Source organism: Monodon monoceros, unplaced genomic scaffold (genome assembly GCF_005190385.1).
Source record: "Monodon monoceros isolate NGI ecotype Baffin Bay Population unplaced genomic scaffold, NGI_Narwhal_1 Super_Scaffold_18, whole genome shotgun sequence".
Lineage (NCBI taxonomy): Eukaryota > Metazoa > Chordata > Mammalia > Artiodactyla > Monodontidae > Monodon > Monodon monoceros.
In genome coordinates, this window is record NW_021703774.1 from 56,388,779 (window position 1) to 56,401,418 (window position 12,640).

The following is a 12,640-nucleotide window of genomic DNA, read 5'->3' on the forward strand; positions in this document are numbered from 1 at the left end:
GGAAGTAGATGTTTGGGGATTTGCTGACTGATTATAGAGTTGATGCCTCAGAGAAGGTCCTTCCATCTTTAAGGTTTTATGTTTATGGCTTATATGCATATCACTCATGATTTAGTACAGGAAGCAGAAAACATTCTATTTCACAATGAAAGGGATATAGCACAGGGAATTAGGTGCTTGCAATAGATGGAATGGCCGGAGGAACAGAAACCAGGAGGCTGCCATGGGCCTTATAAGGTCAGACCACTAGAGCAACCACCCAAAGGGCAAGAAACTCCTGCTGCCACCACAGATGCCTCCACAGGGTGAGGTATGGAGTTTGGCTGATATAAACACATCTGTTGGAACATGTTTGCCCATAAATACATCACATAAATTTAGCCTCTGCTTCCATTTGCCTTCCAAACACAGATGTCTATCTTTTTTTTTTTTTTTTTTGTGGTACGCGGGCCTCTCACTGTTGTGGCCTCTCCCATTGTGGAGCACAGGCTCTGGAAGTGCAGGCTCAGCGGCCATGGCTCACAGGCCCAGCCGCTCCGCGGCATGTGGGATCTTCCCGGACCGGGGCACGAACCCGTGTCCCCTGCATCAGCAGGTGGACTCTCAACCACTGCGCCACCAGGGAAGCCCACAGATGTCTATCTTGATGGAAAAACCTAAATTGTATCCAAGCTCTAACTCCAAGGAAGTCTTAGAAATGCAGTTTTGAGCCTTCCAGTCCTTGGGATGCAGGAGGGAGCCCATTGGGGGAGGGTCAATATGCCAACTGTCACTAAGCAGTGTCTAGCACAGTGGGTTATGTGGTATGAAATGGGAGCCAGTCCTGCGTTCCTAGAACACCTAAACATATTCATATTCTTCTCTAATATCAATATAGTAAATGCTTAGTGATTAACCCCTTTGGTTGTATATTTTGTGATAATTCTTGCAAGACTTCAGATCTCCTCTCTGTAAAATGAGCAAATTGAACTATTACTAAAGTCCTTCTGACATTCTGTGAATCTCTTAATTTATCTGTGACTAAATCCTACTAAACCTTTTCAAAGATAGAAAATATAAGCTAAAGACAACACAAATATATTTAAACTGCTTAAGAGGATCTTCCTTAACCTATGTGCCCCTGATGTCCAAAAGTTGATTTAATTTGGCTGCTGAGAGCCAAGTTAAATTGGAAGTTTCAGCTGATGCAACTGAAAGTATAAGAGCATCAAGAAAGCAGAGCTTGATGGAGAGGGTGTGGAGAAAAGCGAACCCTCCTACACTGTTGGTGGGCATGTAAATTGGTGTAGGCTCTATGGAGAACAGTATGGAGGTTTCTTTAAAAAAGTAAAAATAGAGTTAACATATGATCCTGCAGTCCCCCTCCTGGGCATATATCTGGAGAAAAACTCTAATTTGAAGAGATACATGCACCCAAGTGTTCATAGCAGCACTATTTACAATAACCAGGACATGGAAGCAGCCTAAATGTCCATCAACACATGAATGGATAAAGAAGATGTGGTATATATATATATATATATATATATATATACACACACACACACACAATGGGATACTACTGAGCCTTAAATAAGAATGAAATAATGCCACTTGCAGTCACATGGATGGACCTAGAGTATATCATACTAAATGAAGGAAGTCAAACAGAGAAAGACAATATCATATGGTATCACTTATATGTGGAATCTGAAAAAGCGATACAAATGAACTTATTTACAAAACAGAAATAGACTTACAGACATACAAAACAAAATTATAGTTACCAAAGGGGATAACGGGGTAGGGGGAGAGATAAATTAGGAGTTTGGGGTTAACATATACACACTACTATATACAAAATAGGCAGAAAGCAGGGACCTCCTATGCAGCAAGGGGGAACCTGAAAGGGAATATATGTATGTGTGTATATGGCTGGGTCACTTTGCTGTACACTTGCAACTGACACAGCATTGTAAATTAAGTATACTTTAATAAAAATAAAAACAAAACAAACAAAGAAAGTGAAGCTTAAGATAGAATCTTGAAATGAATCTCTTTGGAAAGAGCTGTTGGTGTGCTGTGTGTCCCTTTCCCATCCCATGAAGAGACTGGATCAGAAGACTTGCTTCTTGCCACAAGCATAGGAGGGGCTCCATCCGACCACTTGGAGAGACATTGGAGGCTTGAGGGGACTTTGTCTACCTTCTTCCTACCTGGGAAATCTAGAGGATGAGATTCTGACTGGCTGTCTATGAAGGACAGTTGCTGCTGTGCTGGGTTTGGCCTGCACTCCCAGAGCTGTTGAGACAAAGCATGTGTAAGGGTTTCCTGAGGGCCAGATGTGAGCCACCCAAGATGAGCTAACATGAGGTCATATTAGATCCTGTCCAATAGGGCTGCCTAGAGGCACGATGGGACCCCAGTGTGAGGAGTGGCTGCTGAGGAAGTGTCTTCCAGAATAGGGTCCACTCTTCTGGGTCAAAGGAACTATTGGGGAGAGACCTCCATTGTTTTGGGGCCTCTGAAGTATAAGCCGAAACATCTGTATAAGTAAGAACTGGTTTTAAACCTTTAGAGACTTCAGTACTCCACTTTTTAAATTCCATAGGTGGTTCGTAGTTTGAATACCGAACAGAGCAGAAGTGGTTTGAACAGGCTGCCTGTTATCTGGCTTCTCTGGGCAGGAGACTAGAATGTTTGGAGGGTGGGGGGAATGAGAAAATTTACTGTCAATCTTGTATAGGATGTTAGAAGTGCTGATGCTTGACAGACAGGCCGATTATTGCAGAACATGTGAGGGTTTGGGGAGACGGTCTAGCTTACTTTACATCTTCAAATTCTCATTATTGTATTTTGCTGAACCTATGGGAGTCTTGAGGGACCCATAAATGTAGCCAGAGGCCTTGCTTTACTGTGATTCTAGATCCTTGGGATTCATTCCATCACATTTCTGGGTCTGCTCTGATCACAGAGATATTCCCTTACTCCCTTGTCTGGGCTGATGCCTAGCTCTGCTTGGCTTACCCCAGGGATAGAAGAGGAAGACAGGGAAAAAGTTTAAGCTTCTCTTTCCTGGAAGTTTTCTTCAATAACAGGATATTATGGTGCATCACCTTGAAGTTGACCCCTCAGGTTAGCCAAGAGGAGGCCCTGGGTCGCTCGGAGGAAAGGTGTTCAGTCAGGAAGGCTGAAGGGTCAGAATGGCAGGATCCCTGTTCCTTTCTTCAGTGACGACCTCATCTTGGCACCACCCTGCCCAGTTGAATGAACTTAGGCCCAACTCCATTCTTTTTGTGGAGCTCTTCTGCTGTTAGCAGTCTTTCTTTCCTCCCTCCCTCCCTCCCTCCCTCTCTCTCTCTTCTTTCTTTCTTTCCCTTTTTCTTTCTTTCTTTCTTTCTTTCTTTCTTTCTTTCTTTCTTTCTTTCTTTCTTTCTTTCAATTTCTTTTTTAATTGAAGTATAGTTGATTTACAATGTTGTGCCAATCTCTACAGCAAAGTGATTTCTTTTGCTCTTTCTCAGGGGCCATTCTTCTGAAGTTGGGACCTCAAATGACTTCAGGAAATTAATCATCCTAAACCACCCATTATGTCGTGTTCCTCCTTAGGAGTTGACGGTTACTTCCTGCTGGCACGCACGCTCTGCCTTGCTTTACTCATCCCACCATTTTCCTGCACATACCCTGTCTGCCAGGATGTCTGGCACCCTTATTGTCCATCACACACACCCCACTCCTTCTCATCTCTTTGCCTGTGATCATGCTCCTTCCTGGCACAGGCCTCTGAAATCGGGAGTGGGGGAACTCTTCCACTTCCATTTGGTCTGTACCAAGTCCTGTGCATCTCGAAACCCTGAACAAACTTCACTCTCCTCAAGAAGGCTTCCTAGCACCTGAACACTTTGCTGCTGAGTTCCTGTAAATCAAATACGATGTCCCACACTACGTAATGTTGTAGACTTCTGGGGTTGTGTGCTCATTGTCTCATGAGTGTTAATTCTTATCTCTGTTAGACAGATTTCATATTTCCTATCATGGACCATCATGTGTACTTTAAATTTTATTTTCCTCAACACCCAGTAGAGGGTTGGGTATTCAGTAGGAGATCTATAAGTAAATGTTGATTTAACTTGATGACCCCTTTCTAAGTGTTTTCTTATTAGTAACACAGAACAGTGATTAAATTCATCTGCCAGAAGTACTCTTTGGTATCATGGGATTTGGAACAGACTTCATCTCTTTCCACAGGAATGCTTGGAGCCATTCTTCTTTGGTTTTGAATGTAATATTCTATGCTTAACTTTTCAGACAAGTCTATGCCAGATGCGTTTGTTTGTTTGTTTTTTGTACTGGTTGCAAAATACATTCTCTCTATTTATTTTGTTGTATGAAATTGGCTTCAGGATTTGGATCCACTTAAGTCCATGAGATTTTGGCGTACATCTCCCTTCTGATATGGTCAGGGGGAGAAGTGGGGGAATGCAGTGAATTAGAAGCTGAGAAGTTTCCTAAGTTTGAAATTAGGCCAATCACTCCACAAAGAAGACATTTTCTTTTACTTCCTCAAGTGACATACCGTTTAACCAAGGTGTTCCTATATTCAAAAGCCCCTAGTGTTATCCAAGCCTGATTTGCCTAGACTGATATTCAGTTCAGTTAAATTCATTTACTAACTTACTTAGTCTTTCATTAAAATATGTATACCTACTATGTGCCAGGTCCAGTTGTAGGCACTGGGGATTCAGCAGTGAATAACCACAACTAGTTATTGAGAAGTCACAGGGGATGTGGAGAGAAATGGTTATTGTTCCAGCATTCACAGATCTCTAACATGTGTGTGTTTGTGTATGGAGGAGAAGGACGGTGGAGAGGGGAGAGATTAAGACAAGTGCAGGCATAACTCTAGTGCAGGGAAAAATATAAGTGACACCAAAAGGAAACCAAGTTACTATATGGATTCAAATGAGAGAGAACACACGTTTATATAGGGGCAAATTAAGAGAGCCTTTATGGAGGAAGTGGTATTTGAGATGGGTTTAAAGAATGCTGGCTGATTGATTACTATTTTCTCTTGACCTCAAACAGGTTCTTTTAAAAAAATTTTATTTTTTAAAATTTTTGTACAACTTTTAAATGTTACTTTCCATTTACAGTTACTAAAAAATATTGGCTGTATTCCCCATGTTGTACAATACATCCTTGAGCCTATCTTACATGCAAGTCTGTACCTCTCACTCCCCCACCACTATATTGCCCCTCCCCCCCACTGGTAACCACTAGTTTGTTCCCTGTATCTGTGAGTCTGCTTCTTTTATGTTATATTCACTAGTAGTTATACTTTTTAGATTCCACATATAAGCGATATCGTACAGTAATTATCGTTCCCTGTATGACTTGTTTCACTTAGCATAATGTCCTCTATCCATGTTGCTGCAAATGGTAAAATTTTGTCCTTTTTTATGACTGAGTAGTATTCCATTATATATGTATCACAGCTTCTTTATCCATTCATCTGTTGATGGACATTTAAGTTGCTTCCATGTCTTGGCAATTGTAAATAATTTGGCTATGAATATTGGGGTGCATGTATCTTTTTGAATTAGTGTTTTTGTTTTTTTGGGGTATATATCCAGGAGTGGAATTGCTAGGTCATATGGTAGTTCTATTTTTAGTTTTTTGAGAAGCCTCCATACTGTTTTTCACAGTGGTTGCAACAATGTACATTCCCACCAACAGTGTATGAGGGTTCCCTTTTCTCTGTATCCCCGTCAACATTTGCTATTTGTGTTCTTTTTGATGATAGCCATTCTGACAGATGTGAGGTGATATCTCATTGTGGTTTTCATTTGCATTTCCCTGATGATTAGCAATGTTGAGAATCTTTTCATGTGTCTGTTGGCCATCTGCATTTCCCCTTTGGAAAAATGTCTGTTCAGTTCTTCTGCCCATTTTTTAATCAGGTTGTTTGTTTTTTTGATGTTGAGTTGTATGAACTGTTTATATATGTTGGATATTAATCCCCTACTAGTCATATCATTTGCAAACATTTTTTCCCATTCAGTAGGTTGTCTTTTCCTCAAACCTGTTCTTTCATGCTCTGCTTTATGAAGCTGGGCCTGGGACTCTGCAAACATCATTCTCCTTTGCCAGCTGGCTCCTTGTTTGGGGGGGGGGTCTAGAACCTGGAAAAGAAGGGGCTTGCTCCTTTCTGTTTGCTTCCTGTTCCTGTCAGCACTGCTGCAGCATTATGTCTTCCCCCTGGCAGCAATGCTGGTGCCATAGCTAGGTCCGGGTTACAGTTGTTCTAACACTCCTAGAACCAGTTTATTTATGCTGCTTCAAAGAGACCTACACCAGCCAGCTGGCAGCCTCCTCAGAGGTACCATCTCAGCTCTGCAAGTTCCCTCTAAGCTTCTCAATTCCAATAATCCCAGCCTCTCCCCTTTGTCTCTTCAGGCCTGGAGGTGGTAGCTCCTTCGGCAGTTGCTACCTCTATGATATTCTGTGTTCTCTTTGTCCTTTACGGTTTCTGATATCTCACCAACAATTTTTTTTTTTTTTTTGCGGTACGCGGGCCTCTCACTGTTGTGGCCACTCCCGTTTGTGGAGCACAGGCTCCGGACGCGCAGGCCCAGCGGCCATGGCTCACGGGCCCAGCTGCTCCGCGGCATGTGGGATCTTCCCGGACTGGGACACGAACCCGCGTCCCCTGCATCGGCAGGCGGACTCTCAACCACTGCACCACCAGGGAAGCCCTCACCAACAATTTTTAATATTATATTCTTTATGTTAAAATAAGTGGTGATGTTTCTATTTCCTGACTGGATACTGACTGATACAAAAGTTGGTGCCAGGAATGGTCCAAGGAAGTGGACACTCAAAAATGAGATTTGGGAGTTGGTTTGGTCATCTCCCTGAACTTGAATGCGGTGCTGAGCCCCTTGACAATTGTGAATTGGGATGCAGTGATCCATGGAAAATGGTGGTATCACAACTAACCATATTATCACCTATGTTTGATTGTGGGGAAGTACGTACTAAAGCAAGTGCCTCGGAGGAACAAGTGGCTGTTGCACTTACCTGTGTGGCAACAAAGATGACTGAAAGGTCACGGGGAGGGATGGCTACTCTGAGCACACTGACGTGCTTAAGAAAGAAAATGACAGGCTCCAGTCTTCAGACTCTCAGCTCAATGCATGGTCAGAGAGGCAGAGCATCTGTGGTGACCCTAAAAGGATCTCTTATTCTTCGGGGCTAACTTTGTTGAAATTCAGAACAAATTTAACTTTTGCAGGCTTCAGAATTATAACATAAGTGGAATCCCCAGCCTTATCAAGTCTTTCAATAAACCTGAGAATCTTGAATTTTTGAGTCACTCTAAGCCTCTCTTACGGTGGAAGCAGCCTACCTCCCATATATGAGGATGCTTAAAGATGCTGTAATACCTTTGCAACAGGATGACTATTCTCTATTCTCTACCCCAATCTACCCTTTCTTTGTTGCCATTAGACACATAATCAGAGTTAACCTCAGCAGGTACAAAGTCTGACCCAGGAGGAAAGAGTTTAGATTTAAGACGGGTTTTCAAGATGCTTAGACTCCAAGCAGGAAAATAACTATAGCTATAGGCATCAAGATGGATCTATTCAGAGATCAAACTGTAAATAATCTAGTTAATTTGGAACGTGGTTGCAAGTAAGACTAGGAAAGCAGGTTGAGCTATATTGGGAGGCACCTGCATGTGATTAAAATGGAGGAAGGAAGAAGTGGTGAAGGATTTTGAGTAGGAGTAATGTGTTTAGGGGCTCATCCCAGAAACGTAACCTGGCAGTGGTGTACAGGGTATATACTGTGACAGGGAAACTAGTCTAGCTGGCCAGTTAGAGGTCCATTTCAATAGTTTAGGAAATAACAGTAGTTGGATCTAGCTTGTTGGCAGTAGGAGTTAAAAGGTGAGGAGAGGAATGCAACATGGTGTACCTACTTTGGAAAACAATTTGGCAGTTTCTGCCAAAGCTGAACATACTTAACATACGATCCAGCAGTCATGCTTCTTGGTATTTACCCAAAGGAATTGAAAACTTACGTCCACACATAAACATGCAAATGGATGTTTATAGCAGCTTTATTCATAATTGCCCAAATTTGGAGGCAACCAAGATGTTCTTCAGTAGGTGAATGTATAAATAAACAGTGGTACATCCAGATAATGGAATATTATTCAGTGCTCAAAAGAAATGAGCTGTCAAGCTATGAAAAGACGTGGAGGAATCTTAATGAAAGAAGCCAGTCTGAAAAGGTTACATACTATAAGATTCCAACTGTATGACACTCTGGAAAAGGCAAAACTATGTAGACAGTAAAAAGATCAGTGGTTGCTAAGGGTTATAGGGAGAGTGGGAGGAATAGGCAGAGCACAGAGGAATTTTAGGGCAGTGAAACTATTCTGTATGATACTATAATGGTGGATACATGTCATTATACATTTGTCCAAACCCACAGAATGTACATTACCAATTGGGTGATGATATGTCAGTGTAGGTCCATCGATTGTAATAAATGTACCACTCTGGTCAGGGATGTTGATAATGGGAAGGTTATGCATGTGTGGGGATAGGGAATATATTGGAAATTTCTGTGCATTTTTCTCCATTTTGCTGTGAGCCTACAAGTGCTCCACAATAAAGATACAGTTAAAAAGGTGGGGGCAGGTAAAAGACACATAGAAGGTGGACTTTATAAGATCTATTCTTACATTGCAGATGGGGATTCTAGGAAGAAGAGGAAAATGAGGTGAAATTTTGAGTCTATGTAACTGGTGGCGTGAATGTGAGTCCGCGCAAGGGGGGGGAGGGGCGAATATAAGAGAGGGAGTAAATGAGAAAATGAGTAGGTAAAGGCAAACGTGGGGTGGGAATAAGCAGTGAAGATGCCAAAAAAGGCGCATTCTGTTGAGTCAGACTGTGATTCTACTGGGAGAAAATAGATGTATTTGCAGCTGAGTTTCCACACTGGAATGAACCTCTACAGAGATATTACTGGGGAAACTGGGACTTTAGAGTACCAAAAAATTGACTAGAAATCCATCAGGTCTTGGGTGGATATGCTTGAAGAATATAGTTGCAGTAGCTAAGAAAAAGACACACCTGGGATTCAAATGGGGTTGGGGTTGGTAACCACCAACGTTCCATAATTTGGGGGTCACTTTGGTCTGAAGCTAGAGGACTGGACTAGATGACATTTTAGGCCTTTATTCTCTATTTTCTATTATTCTACGACATGAAATTTTTTTTGGATTTCTTCCTAGTCTTATTGGGATATAATTGACATACAGTACTGTATAAGTTTAAGATGTACAGCATAATGATTTGACTTACAAATATTGTGAAATGATTATCACAATAAGTTTAGTTAACATCCATCATCTCATATAGATACAAGATATTTTATTTTTATTAATTTGTATATTTGTTTATTGACTGTTTTCCTCCAGTAGAATGTAATCTTCTTAAGAGTAGAGATAATTTCTATCTAATTTACTATTGAGTCCCCAGGGCTTGGTATAGCCCTTGCACATTATAAGTACTCAATAATTATTGGTGGAAAGCATAATTCTATTTGTTCCTCACTATTATCATTTTTATTAAAACCTTTGGACTAGAAAATATAATTATTTTGGAGTTGAAAACACTGGCATTGGAATACTATTTACAGTAGAGTAACAGTCTGAGAAATAAGCAGATTATGTTGCTTCCACTATTAGTTGGGGCAACTAATAGTGTTGCAACTAATAGTATTTAGTGTTCTTCCAGAAGACTGCTGATTAAGAAGAGGTTGGGGATGGGCTTCCCTGGTGGTGCAGTGGTTGAGAATCTGCCTGCCAATGCAGTGGACACGGATTCAAGCCCTGGTCTGGGAAGATCCCACATGCCGCAGAGCAACTAAGCCTGTGTGCCACAACTACTGAGCCTGTGCTCTAAAGCCCGTGCACCTAGAGCTTGTGTTCCGCAACAAGAGAAGCCACCACAATGAGAGGCTCGTGCACCGCGACGAAAAGCAGACCCCACTCGCCACAACTAGAGAAAGCCTGCACGCAGCAACGAAGACCCAACACAGCCAAAAATAAATAAATAAAATAAATAAATTTTAAAAAAAGAGGAGAGGTTGGCGGAACCACATAAAACACTGGACAGGATTAGTGTTGGTAGGATGTAAGTGACACAGTGAAGTTTAGATAAGAGTTTACCATTATCTTGCTGGAAAAATTTCAAGTTATAATTTTCTTATTTGAAGTCTCTGGGTCTGGGTCAGCCTTTCCTCAATTTACATAAGCTTAGGAAAGGAGGATTAATAATTGCCAGTTGCGCCTTTACACAGAGGCACCTGTTTACCTACACAGAGAATTTTCAATCTGTTGGTTTTGCTGCCCCCAATCCCTGGGCCAATTCACTTCCAAGGTGGAAGGTGCACATGGCCACCTGCAGGGTCTAGAATGAGTCTTGGTTTACTAATATTGGTAAAGTCTTTACCTGGTCCCTCACCAAGACCTTCTGTAAATCCTACAGGGCTGACACCTTCTGGCAGACACAAGAATGAACAGATCTCCAACTATAGGAAGCATAACTGATCAAGGACTCAAGCTGATCACTGCCCACTGCCTTGGAACTGAGGCCATATTTATTGGGCTGCTCCCAGCCAATGACTGAGTGTGGCAGGGATACTCAGCAAGTCCATTCCTTGTAGACACAGGGCTCCTCTGATACCCAACTTTGAGTCTGTAATTCTCCTATGGCCTGGCCTTGCCAAACTTTTCTTAGGCTAATCTACAGCCTAGGATGCTTCACCCAACCCTCTTCCCCTCTTTCCTTTGCTTGGCCCAGACTTGCTTCCCTGTGTGACAGCTCTCCCTGTCTTCCCTCTTATCTTTCACAGTTTTCTCTTGATAAAATCCGTGTTCATTTAGTCCTGTCTTGCCATATGCTTCTTGAGAACCCTGGAATAACATACCCTTTCTGTATGACTGGACTTTTTCTCTTTGTTTTTAAAATCAAAAGTGAAGCCCTATTCTGATCTCCAGGCCACTTTATTGGGACTCTGATAGCCTGTCTGGTTCTTAGCAATATTCCCTCCTTTCCATTTAGGAGCTGGATCTTTTCATGTCATCTGCTTCTGGCTCAAGTCTTACTTGAATAGGTGGACACTATAGAATCACAGTGTCCTTTGGAACCATCTGTAAGACTTTGACTATTGCTACCACCTAGAAATTCACTGCCTTGTCTTCATTATTGCTATGACCAAGAAATCACCAACTTGTCCTCCTCTTGGATATCAACAGCTAGCTAAGGCAAGTTGGACTCTGGAATTTTTACCTCTGGCCACATATCTGTGGTGCTAGCCCTAGGATGAGCAGGTAAATTGCACAAGCCTGTAGCCTACATGATTTTGGGCTTTGTTGCCTTCCACACCAGCCTGCAGTTGAGGTCCTAGCGTCCCATACATCAAGAATTAAAGTACCACTCATCTAAATGAGATGTTGAAATATACACCCCAGTAGAGGTGATATTTTCAGCTGGTTCCAGTAATCCTTAATGAGAGTGAATTACAGATTCTTTATTGAGATTACTGTGAAAGCAGGAGAAATATGAGAGCAGTGGGTATTTGAATAACATGGCAAATATGCCAAGGAGCACAAAAGCAGAAAGGAAAACCTGGTACTTCAAAGCAAACCTCATTGCCTCCACAGTTTTCCCCAATGTCAGGGAGTGCCTTGGACTTTCTCTCTTGAGTTGAAATCTCTATTTGCCAGATATCCACACAGTTACACCACAAGCAGGAGGCTATACATTTCCATGTGGGGTATAGTATTACAACTAATCCTTCTGGCAAGAAGAAATGGACAATTATTCTGACCAACTTGTGTTTCTAAGTTTGTAAGCTGTATATTTTCAGGCCTTCCTCCATAGCTAAGCCTGGTAGCTGAGTCTTGTGAAAAGCAGTTGTGAATACAGTAGGTACAAAAGCCTATAAGAAAAGGTTTGAGCAATGTAGGTACCATCTCAAGATTAGAAAGGGTACTCAGAACTTTCTTTGTTAAATGGTATTCTCTTAACCCAAGAAAACAGTCAACTGAGAACTGGGTTTCTAGATTATAGTTGCTTTCCTCTTGTGCTTTGTCACAGAATTAACCTGCACCCTGCCAGGGGATTGGAAGACCCCTGGCTCTACCGCTACCTCTTTGCATGTTTATTTCCCCATCTGCAATATAGGCATGGAGAATGTCCTGGTAAGCTTACATGCTGTTTATGAAAAGAGGATGATAAAAGTAAATCTGAATGCACTTGGAGAACACTGTGATGCCCTAAAAATACAAGGTAATGCTATCTGGATAGGAATGGTAATAATAATGAACAAGGGCAACCATGTACCTCTGGAGTTTATGCAGCAAGTTGATTAGTCTCATGAATTAGTAACATGGGTTTCTTTCCATTAGTTGACTATTAACCCCCAAATAGTCAGCTTCAAAATAAATAATATCCTGGTTTGTTTTTAAGAATCTGATTCCTTTGTCCTTCAAGTATTCCCATTTGCTTCTATAAATGTGAATGTATCAAATACAGAGTACAAATTTGACTTAACCTGATTTATCACCTGGCCTATTTTA